Genomic DNA, 13,380 nt, shown 5'->3' on the forward strand with positions numbered 1-13,380 from the left:
GCCACAGGGCTATGTGAAATACCTGGAAACAGGCTCAGACTGCTGCTTAGGGCACTGCTGATGCTTAGAGCATTGCTTGCCTTTCAGTTACTTAATTTGCTGTCGTTAATTTTGTGCATAGCAGTGTATGAAATAATAACATGGACACATGCAATCTTTCATGCAAAATTTTCGAAGACAATACATTTTCATCTCATTTTCCTCTTAGGGGTACTCCTGAATATTTTTTTTTCTGTTGTTTCTGTGCCCTTTCTGATATTAGCATTCATTTGGTCCTTCCCAGGTTGCCCAGACCCTTGCAACCTGAATAAACTGCACACCTGTCAACCTCCCATTTATTTCCCAGGTTGTCACAGAATCATAGAATGGTTTGTGTTGGAAGGGACCTTTAAGATCACCTACTTCCAACCCCTGCCATGGGCACGGGCACCTCCCTCTAGTGCAGGTTGCTCACAGCCCCATCCAGCCTGGCCTTGAGTGCTTCCATGGAGGGGCGTCCCAAGCCTCACAGGGCAACCTGTTCAGTGTCTCACCATGCTCACATGAATTTCTTCCTGATGCCTAGTCTAAATCTACTCTCTTTCAGTTTAAAGTCATTTTCCCTCATTCTGTTACTACATGCCTTTATAAGAAGTCCTTCTCCAGCCCTTGCAAGTATTGGTCCATTTGAGTAAAACTGATTAAAACCCCCAGAGACCGAAGGTGGATGGGGAAACCTAAAACTTTTAAGATGGCCTGGAGTACCATATTTGCCCTTGAGAACAACCTTGGCTATGATACAAGCTTCAAGTTGTATAAAAGCGAATAAATGGAAACATCAGTTGTCATAGGCTGGGAGAAATGTGGACAGAGAGAGCATTTTTAGTGATTACTAGGGACTTAAACAAGTAGGAAATAGAAAATGCAATGTTGCTGCCTTTGGATGAGGAGCAGGACTCGAACAGGTCGTTCCCCTCTGCAGGACTCACATGGATGACTTTCAGAAATCTCTGTACTGGGAATGTTTTCTTCATGACCAGGTTTCAGCTTCATAATTACTCGGATGGGCTGAAGACAAAGGCGGCTCAGATGCCTTCCATCCTCCCCGAATGGTGCTCTGGGGGTCCCTGCGTGTGAGTGTGCTGTTCCATTACAGAAAATTGATTGAAAATACTGGGCAGGAGATGTGATTTCCAGGCAGGGATTGGCCAAGCTGGATCTGGGCACGTTTCCATGCGACAGGCCAAGGCCAGGACGTTTTCCCAGCTGGATTTCATGCTGTTGTTGCTAACTGTGGACGTGCCATGGGGACAAGAGTTGAGTAATGTTACCAAAGGTCTGTCCTCCCTTCCTGTCATTTGCAGAGAGGACACAGATGGCAAAGAGAAGGTGAAGGAACCTCGTGGTGAGAAGTTTGCTGAGGACTGCCCATCACCAGTGGTAAGTCACAGCTATCATTTAAAATAAAATCCATCATTCCAAGACTTCTACTTCTGCAGCTTAATTACAATCTTACAAACAAGAAAACATGTACTGCTTGGCATTTGATCACTGCACTCAGTAATGGTGACTCTGGATGGTTATAATCATTTTATCTGCAAAATGTAATTGGAGTCTGCACAATGAACTGATGGTGCGAGATGCTTCATAGCTGTTTGCTATTTGTCATAGACGTGCTGCGGTGAGAAGGGAAGAAGGATCCCTTAGCTTTTATTAGAAATATTATTAGGGACTTTATATCACTTTATAAACAACAAAAAATTAATATTTCTTGAATAATTCAAGCTTTTGAGCATTCCTTATCTTGGTTTATGTCACCATCTACATATACCTGAAACAAAATAGGTAAGAGTTAAATAGGATGGGCATTTTAATCTTTCATCAGCGTGCCACAAACAGCGTGCCAGATCATGCAATCACATCCTCTGCAGCTGCTCACAAGAAAAAGAAGGAAAAAAAAGAAAAAAAAAAAAAGATAAAATTCTAAATGGAAGAGCTGTTGATTTTGTGCTCATGGAAGTTTTGCCTATTAGTTATAAAAGAGACCTAGGAGAAAAATGCTTAAATTATAAGAACTGGGTACAGTTTGAAGGATATTGATACATTTTTATTTTACTCTTATATTTATTTAATTTTGTTATAATTTAAAAATATAAATAAAATATAGGAAGTCCATCAGATTCAAATGTAGGAGTTCTCAGGGCAGCTGATACAGGCTGTTTTTGCATGTGATGGAGAGAAGAGCACCGTCTCCCCATTCTTTTGAATTTTATAGATAAAAAGCACATTTCATATGATCAAATAAATGTGTTTTCACCTGATCACATTTTCTTGATCATACGAAATGTGCTTCCTTTAAAAAGTGATATTTTAGTGGACAGTTTCTAGAAAATTTACTCTCCTGCATAAATGATAACTTCAATTTGCAAACTGTAGGTTGAAAGTCATACATGATGCTTGGGGTCAATAGTCCATGCAGAATAAGTGCAGGATTATTTTCTGTGGCATTTTTTCCCCCCTAGTGGCTGCTGTGTTTTGTGACTCTGAACTGGGACATGAAGATCCTTTACCTTTTCTTGGCCATTCTCCTTACTGTGCTCCAAAGTTCTTTAGGTAAGAGCTCCATAAAGCCAAAGGAAACACCAAGGGAATTCTGTGAGTACAAACACAGTAAAATAGAAATGGAAAGGGCTTCCATCTTGGCTGCTGCTGTAGTAGTTTGGCACACAGGCTGTGACTGCTGGCCTTCTTGCACTGGAAACTGAGAGAATGTAATGTAATGGTGCAGAATACTGGAATACTGCTGCCACACTACAACCCTTGCATGTACTTGGTCTTCTTTGGGAAGGAAGATGAAAAGTCACCATCTCTGCACAGGTTTCATGCGTGTACCTAACAACGAGGCACAGTGTGAGCAGGCAGGAGGGATCTGCTCCAAGGACCACTGCTTCCACCTCCATACCAGAGCCTTTGGGCGCTGCCAGCAAGCAGTGCCGTGCTGCCGGACTGTGGTGAGCTACGCTTGATCAAGGATCAGCTGTCTGATGGGGAATGGGTTTGTTATATACCTCAGCCAGTACACTCAGAGGGTTTCCTACAGACTTCAAAGTTCACCCGTATGTTTATTGCAACGCAAAATTACGGGGGGAGAAAAATCCAACAGAAAAAATCCATGAAAATGTGTGCTCTGCTTCCCCTGTTTCTGATATGTAATTTTCAGTTTCATCTTGCTGTATGATGTTTGCAACTCATCTTGGTTTTGGAAGTTCTCGTTTAAACTATGCTCAATAGTAATAGGAGAGGTATTAAAAAGCAGAACAGAACAAAACAGACTAAGCAGTAGATTCGTGTAAAGAGATTCTCTATCTTTATATCAGAGACTTCAAGAAGTGGACGAAGCTTCGGGTACAGAACCTTCCAGGCATTTCACGATTAAGTATTTATTCATTCATGGTTATAAGAGCACAGTCTGAAAGTTTATTTCCCTTTCTTTCTTTCTGGAGAGCGGCTGGATGCTGGAAGGGTGGTGATGGAGTCAGCATCCCTGGGGGTGTTCAAGAAACATTTCCATGTTTTGCTAAGGGATGTGGTCCAGTGGGGTGACATTGGTGGTATGCGGATGGTTGGACTGGATGATCTTGGAGGCTTTTTACAATTTTGGTGCTTCTGTGATTCCCTCTTGCAGTACAACTAATGTTTGCCACGACCTCAGACCAGCTAAGCAGCTCTTCTGGTGATGGAAGAGATTCATCATCCTGCTACAAAACCTGGAATGTGGGGCTGAAAATATGGGTTTAACATGCACACATGCATGCACCAAAGGCTGAACAGAAGAGGAAAGAAAAGTGGCACCTCTGCAAATCTCTGCAAATTGACCTGAAGAGACTCTGACAGTGGTCACTGAACCACCCAGTGAAGACTAATGTTCCTTTTCTTTTCTAAAATAAAATAGTTTTTAGCAAAATCACACTGCATCCCTGTGAGAAGATGCAGAGCAGATTCTTGCTTTGGCCTTCAGATCAGATGCTTGCATTTTTGTTTTCTGCTTAGAATTAACAGTAATAGAATTAACACTGAAAGACAGAATCTCTAGGAGAGGCTGAATGCACAACTAAGGTTTTCATATTTTGTAGACCATGTATCTCTACACATTTTAATAAGTGTTCTCCAGAAAACTTGTGTCTGCTCCTGATACCTGCAAGGAATTGCCTTGGTTTGTGTTTTTGCTGGAAGTCCTGGCTCCCATCTCACCCAGGGGTAGTGTGACATGATAAAAAATCCAAACTTACATACAGACAGGAATATGGACATTTATTACATCTTATTACATCAGTTAGCAGTGGCCAACAACAACTTGTACAAACCCCTGTGAGTGGGTTAGCAGAAGGCTGGCACAAAGGGATTGTGTGCATGGACCATGGCACTCCAAAACCAGTTCATAGCAGCTCATGAGGTGGGCAGTTTGGGTACTTTATCCATTGTTCATCTGAGATCCTTTTGTTCTTTGCATTAGCCCTGTGGTGTGCTAAGCACATGGGACACCATACCATGCCATCCCTGCCATCCCATCCCATCCCATGCTAGCCAGTACCATGCCGTGCTATCTCACCCCATCCCATCCCATCCCATCCCATCCCATCCCATCCCATCCCACCCCATCCCATCCCATCCCATCCCATCCCATCCCACCCCATCCCATCCCATCCCATCCCATCCCATCCCATCCCATCCCATCCCATCCCATATGAGTGTGTCTGGGGGCTTTCACTCATTTTTCTGCTGTTTTTTTGAAACATTTGCAAGTTTGTTGGCAACCATTGGAACGAAACAGGGGACATTTCTTAACAGTGGAGACTCCAGGCTGATTGACATGCATCCAAGACAGCACAGTGTTGTGGCTAATAGTTTACTATTCAGCATTCAGGGAAGTAACACCCCCTGCTGATCTAGACAAAATACAGGCAGAAGGACCAGAAGATTCATAGATTCAGTGAGGTTTTTCAAGACCTAAAGAACTTGACCTTCTGCCATGCTGGGTTTCTCTGTGTTGACATTCCCAGCACTTCATGCTGGGTTGGCAGAGGACAGGAGAACAGACCTGACTCCAAACTCCAGCCTGGAGCTCTGGACTGTTGGTGGTTTTTGGTGTACTGACATGTGTATTGCCACACAGATTGCTGCAACCCACACACTTTAAGGGTGATTTAATAGGACTCAAAGACACGTGCATGTAAATTAATTTAGTTAAATAAATATCGTTTACAAGTTGATTTTTGTAGACAGTAATAACAACAAAACCACCCTGACATACACCAGCAAATGTCAGCAATGTGGTTTCACTCGGAATTGTTTTTATTAGAAATGAAGCTGCAAATCTCTATCTGAGGTACAAGAATTCCTCCTCAGATCTTCTCATGCTCCCGGGACTCTTCAATCCATTGGGAAAGGCTCCTTGGGTTTGCATCAAAGTTCAAAGATCCTGTGATGTCATAAGGCAGGAGATTCCCAGGGCTCTTATCCGCGTGGTCAGTGAGGTCTCAGATTTAGGAGCTGGGCCTCCTGCAAAGAGAAATCAGGTGGTGACCTATTCAACCTTTCTCTATCCAGACAAGCAAATGATACGTTCCCATCTCAGGCTGGTGTAGACACCTGAGGTACCCGATGGACACATGAGGTAGAAGACTACTGGAGATCCTTGTGATCTGGACCTCTGATCTATATTCACTGAATCACAGAATGATTGAGATTGGATGCACTTCTGAGTCCCTTTGGTCCCCCCAAACCTCAGCAGGGCTGCCCGGAGCAGGGTGCCCAGCACCATGACCAGGGGCTGTGGGAGATCCCCAAGAGGAGCCACTATTGCTCCCTGCTCCCTGTGCCAGGGCTCTGGCAAGGCTTCACATTATTCTATTTTATTTATTTTTTTAATCCTTCAGCATAGTGTTTCACAGAAACCCACTTCGATTAAATATGAATGCAAATAAGTAAAAGTAAATAAAGAAGCAAAACAAGAACAACTAATTTATGATGTCCAAAAAAGGGTAGATATGCTACAGCTCATGTAATTAGCTGCGTAACTGGACCACAGCATAGTACAGCATTGCTCCACATGATATATCTCCTATAGATAAAGAGGTTTTCTCAAGGTGCTGATGAAAACACATTTTACTTGCAGAGAGTGAAAGATCTCCTACAGCACTTTGCTCTGACATTTGGCACTCTGCACCTAATAGAACAGCCCAGGTGGAGAACTGCATTCCAGGTATGAGTTCTGACTTGCTGCTAGTTATGCTATGTTGATGCCCCTGGGTTTCTCAGGAGGAACACCCTTACCATCTGCAGCATTTCAGCTTCCCATCACGGCAGGTTCCAATGTCAACGGAAGGAGCAGGGCATGCAACAAAAGAGCAGGAGCCATGGCTCTGCCGGCATGCTAAGGTGTCAGCAGATTCTTGGCTGTAAGCTGCAAGATATCAAAGGGAAACTGACATTCATTTACCACAGCAGAGCATAAGGAGAGATAGAGCATAAGATTACAAGGCATGCTATGTGATGTCCTGACACAGTGCTTGGATGCAGGTTTGTGATTGGGGTATCTTTGATATTGATCTCGCACCACCCAGGACAGGTGATGTTATCCAAATTAAAATGTCTTAACTGGACTTTTTCAGGCTTTCAGCCCAAGTTTCAGCAGATGTAAATTATCGTTCATTATCTTCCGATTTGAATAGCTTCCCACGTGCTCACAGGGAAGCTGTGTACACTGTTACCATATATAATGTAATAAAGCTAATACAGCATAAAAATCATGAAACCACAGCCAAACCTAGGGAATATAACACGTCCCACTAGAAGTTTTTATATAGCTCTGTATATGCTATGTAATAAGGTCAGTGACTGTTGTCACTGGTGCTGCATATGGCTTTAGGTAGCCACTGTGCTGGTTTAACCATGACTGATATGTTCAGAGCTGAAGCCAAATGCCCAGGTGATGTCAAACTGCAACTCCATCATTGCCAGGACAACTGCCTGGGCTTATCCCATGTGAAATGCTACCCCAGGTTTGGGTCAGAGGGTTTACAGGTTAAACATTACTCATTCCAACTGAGATGTTCAGCCTGGAACTCAAATTGCATTCTTTGCACATAATTTAAATGAATCTCCTACAAGTGGCTGCTTTTGGGCCAAGTGATTCTACATCCCTTCACTGAGTAGACAGGCACTTACTGAGCTAAGAAAGGAAGTACAAATGTAAATCTACTGCAAATCAAAGCAGCAATGGAGAAAGCTTAAACTTCTCTGAAGCACTTAGAACAGCCTGGAATTAAGCATATCAAACCCATTAAATGCACTGTGAAAACAGAGTTGAGGCAAAGCCCCACAGTCCCAACTATATTATTTGAAAAATACAGGTCTGCTGATCTGGAATACACACTCGGGAGGTGCGAGTGTAAATGTGAGAAGAGAAAGCTCTCATTCTGCAAGATGGTGTCTTAAGCATCATCCCACTGAGCTGCCTGAACACACAGGGAGATAATCTTCTTTCCATCCTTCCAATCATATAACCGGATGCAAGATGCTCAGGGCTAGAATGAGACCACAGGCAAGTCAAGGACCTTGACTCAATAGGCTATGAATAAGGAAAGGGAGTTTATGTATGACAAGAGTCCAAGTGTGTAGAGGCTAGGACTTCTCTGCACATTTCCCCTTTTAGTCTCCATCTCACCTATTTTCCATCTTACCTGGAGCAGCCTGGAAGAGGAAGAAGAGAACAGCAACAAGGAAGAAAAGGATTCTCATGATTGCCCTTTGCAGTGGAATAACCTTTGCAGCTGTGAAGATATCTGAAGGTGTCCAGAAGCTGAAGTATGAGGCAGAAGATGGCTGGTCCCTGCACTTATAAAGGACAGTGCAGACACTTCAGGGGAGGAGGAGTGGTGAAAGTTCGTTGTCCTATGACTGTAGAGATTGGTGATGTATGAAGATGTTGCAACCCAACACATTTGAAGATGCCTGACCTGAACAAGGACCAAATGACGCCCTGTGCTCAGCTTATGGGCTGCACCTGGAGAGGACACAGGATTGGAGCAGGAGGGAGGTGGGTTCCTGTGATTCACAATACTGTAAACCATGCAGGTTTGCTGATGCCTTGTGGCTCTTGGACATGATGCTGTCACAGACTGTCCCCTTCCCAGCCATGGGGTACTGCTAACATACCAAGACTGCATGAAACAGGGATGCAACAGATCCTCCTACTTGGATGGAGGAGTGGGTCAGGACTTTGGTCCTCTCTTGAGTTGGAATTGTGGGGCTGCATGTGTAGGAGTCAGAAGTGAAAGGGCTGTGGACATCCCTCATCCCTGTCCATGAGATCTGCAACTTGGTGCAATTTCTCCCAGATGTTCTAGCAAACAAAGTTTTCTAAGTTTCAAAAGGTTCAAAGCTCAATTGCTATTTGCATCCTTTATTTGAGACCTCAGCCATGACGTTTTACCACACCAGGAAGATGAAGACATTAGACAGAAAGAACCAGAAGGAACACCACTCTGCATTGTGCCACTCTGTTGTGGGAGAGAACTGCATCCCAGTTCCCTTTTGGCCACCAACTAAGCTGTCTCAGCATGGTGAGTCTGTGTGCCTCAAGGCTCCCGCCTGCACTGAGTTCCTCTACGCCACTCTGATGCCTGACAGCCTTAATACCTGTGCTTATCATTGAGAAATGCCACTCTTGAGGCATGTGAAAACTGCACGTTTTATTGGCATTTCTTTTTGCAAACACTGGGAGCCAAGAATCATTAATGAAATCAAGTCATGAGGGTGCTTAATTTTTTACTGCTTCTGTGCAAAAATAAATAGCAGGAAGTCAGCTAGGCTTGTGCGCAGCGAGCATGGTGTTCCATATTTGGTAAAGCAGTTGAAACAAATTGGGTGCTGGGCATGAAGCTGGTGCTACAGCTTGTGAAAAAGCACACCATGTTGTTTTCATGGCTATGTCAGGCCTTCAGGATTTCAGAAACATGCAAAAATATTCTTTACAGTGGAAAATGAATGAAGAGGTTGAGTATAGGCAAGAGGAGCCAGGTGGCAAAGAAGACAAATTGCTTTTTTGTCCATGCTCAGCAAGCTGGGGAGCTATGTAATGCTGGGGGGACAAGTGGGACCATGTATAAGATTGTAGGATCATCTACTGCCTTGACCTCATGAGCTCCAAGGGAAGGGCAGTGAGCCTCATATCTTTCTGTGATACATGATAGGCACTACATCCAGCAGATGTATGTAGGGTATGCATGTATGTTTCCTTCCCTTTTCACCTCCTGGGCTGACAGTTTTGCACTGATCAGATACGTTTCTGAGTTGAAGCCCTTATAGAATAGCCTGAGTTGAAAGGGATCAATAAGGATCATTGCGTTCAACTCCTGCGGAACATGAAGAGAAAACTGAATTCCAGACCAGCAAAAAGCAAGATATCAAGGGTGAAGCTGCTTGCTATCAAGTTTGCAAGAATAGCAGGACTTAATGGAGAAGGAAGATGCACTTGCATCCTTCTTACATAACCTTTCCCTGCCTGTCCCACGGATGTTTGTTTTGGGCAGTGAGCCTGCTGACATCAGCACATGGTACTACGTGATATTCAGTGCTCTTTGGACCCAAACACTGTCACAAGAGGGAAGGAAAGGGGAAATGGCTCCATCTTCCTCATTTCCCTCTGCAGTCTCTTTCCACTGAAATGACAAACACAGTCCAGGCAATAAGAGCACCCACAAAGGTGGCCTGGGATTGGGAAAAGGGAGCCTGGGCAATGTGCCTTGCTTCTCCCTTCTCACTGAGAACCAAGAGGAGATGCTGGCAAACAGTCCCCAGCACACAGAGAAACCAGTAGGGCGGTTACTGATGGGGAGCTGTCTACCTTGAGGTATGCATCTGACCTGAGAGCAAAGGAACAGGAGGAAGAGTTTGCATGAGCCCTGCCCTTGTGAAGAATGGCAGATCCATCAGCCAGAAAGAGTGAATTCATAGAATCATAGAATGGCCCGGGTTGAAAAGGACCACAGTGACCATCGAGTTTCAACCACCAGGGTTGCCAACCACCAGAAAGAAAAGCAGTGAGGGGCTCAGATATGTGAATACACAGCAACTGTAACAGTGGGCGGGAGGTGCAGGATGTTCATTAACCTTGATGGAGCACTTGATAGAGGTTTCTCATGCATTAAACTAGGCTTCAGAGGGAGTTCTCCAGCCCTAGTACCTGAAGTGATTGTGCAAGATTGGCCACAGGACAGCCTCCAATCTGGCTTCCTACCATAGCAATGAGCTATAAGGGGGAGAAGTCACTGAGCAGCAAGTTATTGGAAAGTCTGTATCACAATCACTGCTTTGAAAACTGGTTCATCCTTCAGGTAGTTGAGAAAGAGGTTTCCTGATGTCCTGCGTTAGCTTTCAAAGGTGTGCCTCAGTTGTGAGGTCTCTTTTTTCCCTGTGGTTTGTATTATCTGATTTGAATCATTATCGAGATGCACTATCAAACAGATTTGATCCAGTTGCTTTCCTGCAGATCTCCAGGAGAGGAAAAAAAAAAAAAAACAACAGAATTTCTTACCAGGGACATTCTCAATAGACATGGGATGAGGGACATCTTGAGGGGAACAGTCAGTAATCAGTGAATGTGAGACTCAAGACAGAAAAGTGACGCAGGTGGCTTCTGGTCGAAAAAAAAGCCCTTGGATGGGTGTGAGATGAAGCATTGAGAGACAAGGAGGGACCACCCTGCTTGGAGATCTCTATGACTTAAACACTACAGGTGTGCTTCACTGGGAGGAGAGGGAAATCTGAATTTATCCAGACTAAATAACAAAGATTTCTTACAGGGGGAACTTGAGGGATGGGAAAGAGATGAGCTGTGCCTACAGTACTAGAATGGAACCAAGTGCTGGGAGTGAGATGTATGGCTGATGGTTAGATGCTAGCAGGGTCTTCACTGAAGCTTAGGAATGGGTCAACCAGGCATTTACTGAAAAAGTCATGGCTCAGGGGTTTGCATACACTAGAGACAGTTCTGCTATGCACCACAAATGCAACCATCTGACTTTGGAAGAAGAGAGGTCTTGTCAGCAGTCTTCCACTTCACCACAAAACTGCTCCTGCACTTTTTTGTCGCTGGTGTAGATGTAGTTGAGTCTTAATAAACAAAGAGTGCTTCTGCAGGTCACCACATTTCAAGAAGGGAACTCCAGCAGCTTACGTCACCTCTAGCATGTCAAGAATGGAGTTAAATTAAACTATTAGTGGGTTTTAAGGCATTTAAGGACACTGTAATTTCTTTGTGACATTTTATCTGCAAGTAGAGGTCCGCCTATTCTGTGAAAAAAATGGGTCAGCTGAAGATTGGTCATTCTCCTTCTTCTCTTCATCCTCAGGGTCTGCACGCAATGAACTGAATTGGTAAAAGTTAGATGTGTTGTGCTCTTCAGACTAGCAAAATGGGAGAGATTGATGAGGAAACTAAGATCACAGGAAGGAAATAAAATAACAGATTCTGTTACTTTGAACTTTTCTGATTTCTGCATTTCCTTTCTGCTTCTGATTGAGATTCTTCTCACATTGTTTAAATCCTTCCACCTTCCCATAAAAGCTAATATAGATTGATGGATCATAAAATCACAGAATGACCTGGGTTGCAAAGGCCCACAATGCTCATCCAGTTCCAACCCCTGCTGTGTGCAGGTCGCCAACCAGCAGCCCAGGCTGCCCAGAGCCACATCCAGCCTGGCCTTGAATGCCTGCAGGGATGGGGCATCCACAGCCTCCTTGGGCAACCTGTGCCAGTGCCTCACCACCCTCTGGGGGAAAAACTTCCTCCTCATATCCAGCCTAAACCTCCCCTGTCTCTCTTTAAAACCATTCCCCTTGTCCCATTCACTACCCACCCTTTCCCCCTCCTGTTCATACTCTCCCTTCAAGCACTGGAAGGCCACAATGAGGTCTCCCCAGAGCCTTCTCTTCCCTAAGCTAAACAAGCCCAGTTCCCTCAGCCTTTCTTCATAGGAGAAATAGAATAGATAAAAGGACAGACATGAAGACAGACAGATAGATAGATATACTGACAGATAAAAAGCTCCAGTTGTGGAGAAGGAACAGTTTCTTTGGCTGGATATAAATCCATATTCGGAGATATGGGAATCATGTAAATTACCTAAAAATAGGCCCCTCTGCCATGTGGGAATTCCTGGTTTGTTTCTAATGCATCTGGCTGAAATCAGCCTCGTGTTGCAATAACAATCTTTCAAAATGATAGATGTAAGAAATTGACTCCAAAACCAGACCACTTGCTTCCATGACCAGTTGTGACAGGAGAAAAGAAGTTAATTGTGAGGCTGAAATTATAGGAGGATATGCTGTAAAACATCCTGGTTTTGCATTTTAGCACTATAGATTTCTTGGCTATATCAGTTTCTACCTCTTCTCCAAAACACAGAGAAGTCATTCCCATAATATCTCCTAGGAACAGTTTGATTTTATTTTTTTTTCATATTCCTCTTCTTAGAAGACACATTTAATATTCTTTTATGAATGTTACTGAATACAGGTCTGATGTTTAGCAACGATAAGAGATCATAATTCTTGGTTTAAGAAGACATTTATTTGGGTGTGTGAATAAAATAATAACATATGTATTGCTGCATATGCTCCATGCTGAAGTGACTGAGCATCCAAACATCCCGTGAGGTAGTCTGGAATAGGTGGCCAAGATGCCAAAGTGGCTTGTGTATTAATTAAAAGCAAAAAAGGGAGTGACTTCAGCAAGGAAAGCCTGGATCTCCAGAAGCAGTGTGCTAACAGGTCGCGCCCTCTGGAAGCTTCTCTGAAAGCTCATTTGCTGAGGATTTAGACAGAGGAGGAATCCATCAAAATCAGCTCCTCAAGGCAGTGGAAATGTTGCTGGTATAAGGGCACTGACCCAGTGCAAGCCCTTCCTTATTGTGCCGGAATCCTGTAGGGATACACAGAACCTCATTACTTTGCTGAAGTGGGATGAAGCTCAGCCTCTGAAAGACTCAGCTGCTGCTAATCACCATTAAGAATACACATATATGTTGAGTTTGAGATGCAGTTTGTAAAAACCTTCACGTAGATGCCTACAGAGAAGGGTGCCTATGAGCTGGGTGCGTAGGTCTGCACACAACCAGTCTGCATGGACTGTGCTCACGGCAAACCAGATCTGTTACCTCTGGTAGTAAGTTATTGATTCAGCTCTCCTCAGAGCAATAAACCAGGGGTTTTGTTTCATGATTTAAACACACAAGTTCAGGGCCATTTGAAGAGCCCTGGAGTAGGTGTTTCTTGGCCTCCAACATTGCTTTCCTACAGGTCACATCAGCCAGACTTATCAGTGTGGTTTAGATA

Source organism: Centrocercus urophasianus, unplaced genomic scaffold (assembly GCF_019232065.1).
Source record: "Centrocercus urophasianus isolate 14NV4802_14NV808 unplaced genomic scaffold, USGS_Curo_1.0 seq_39, whole genome shotgun sequence".
NCBI lineage: Eukaryota > Metazoa > Chordata > Aves > Galliformes > Phasianidae > Centrocercus > Centrocercus urophasianus.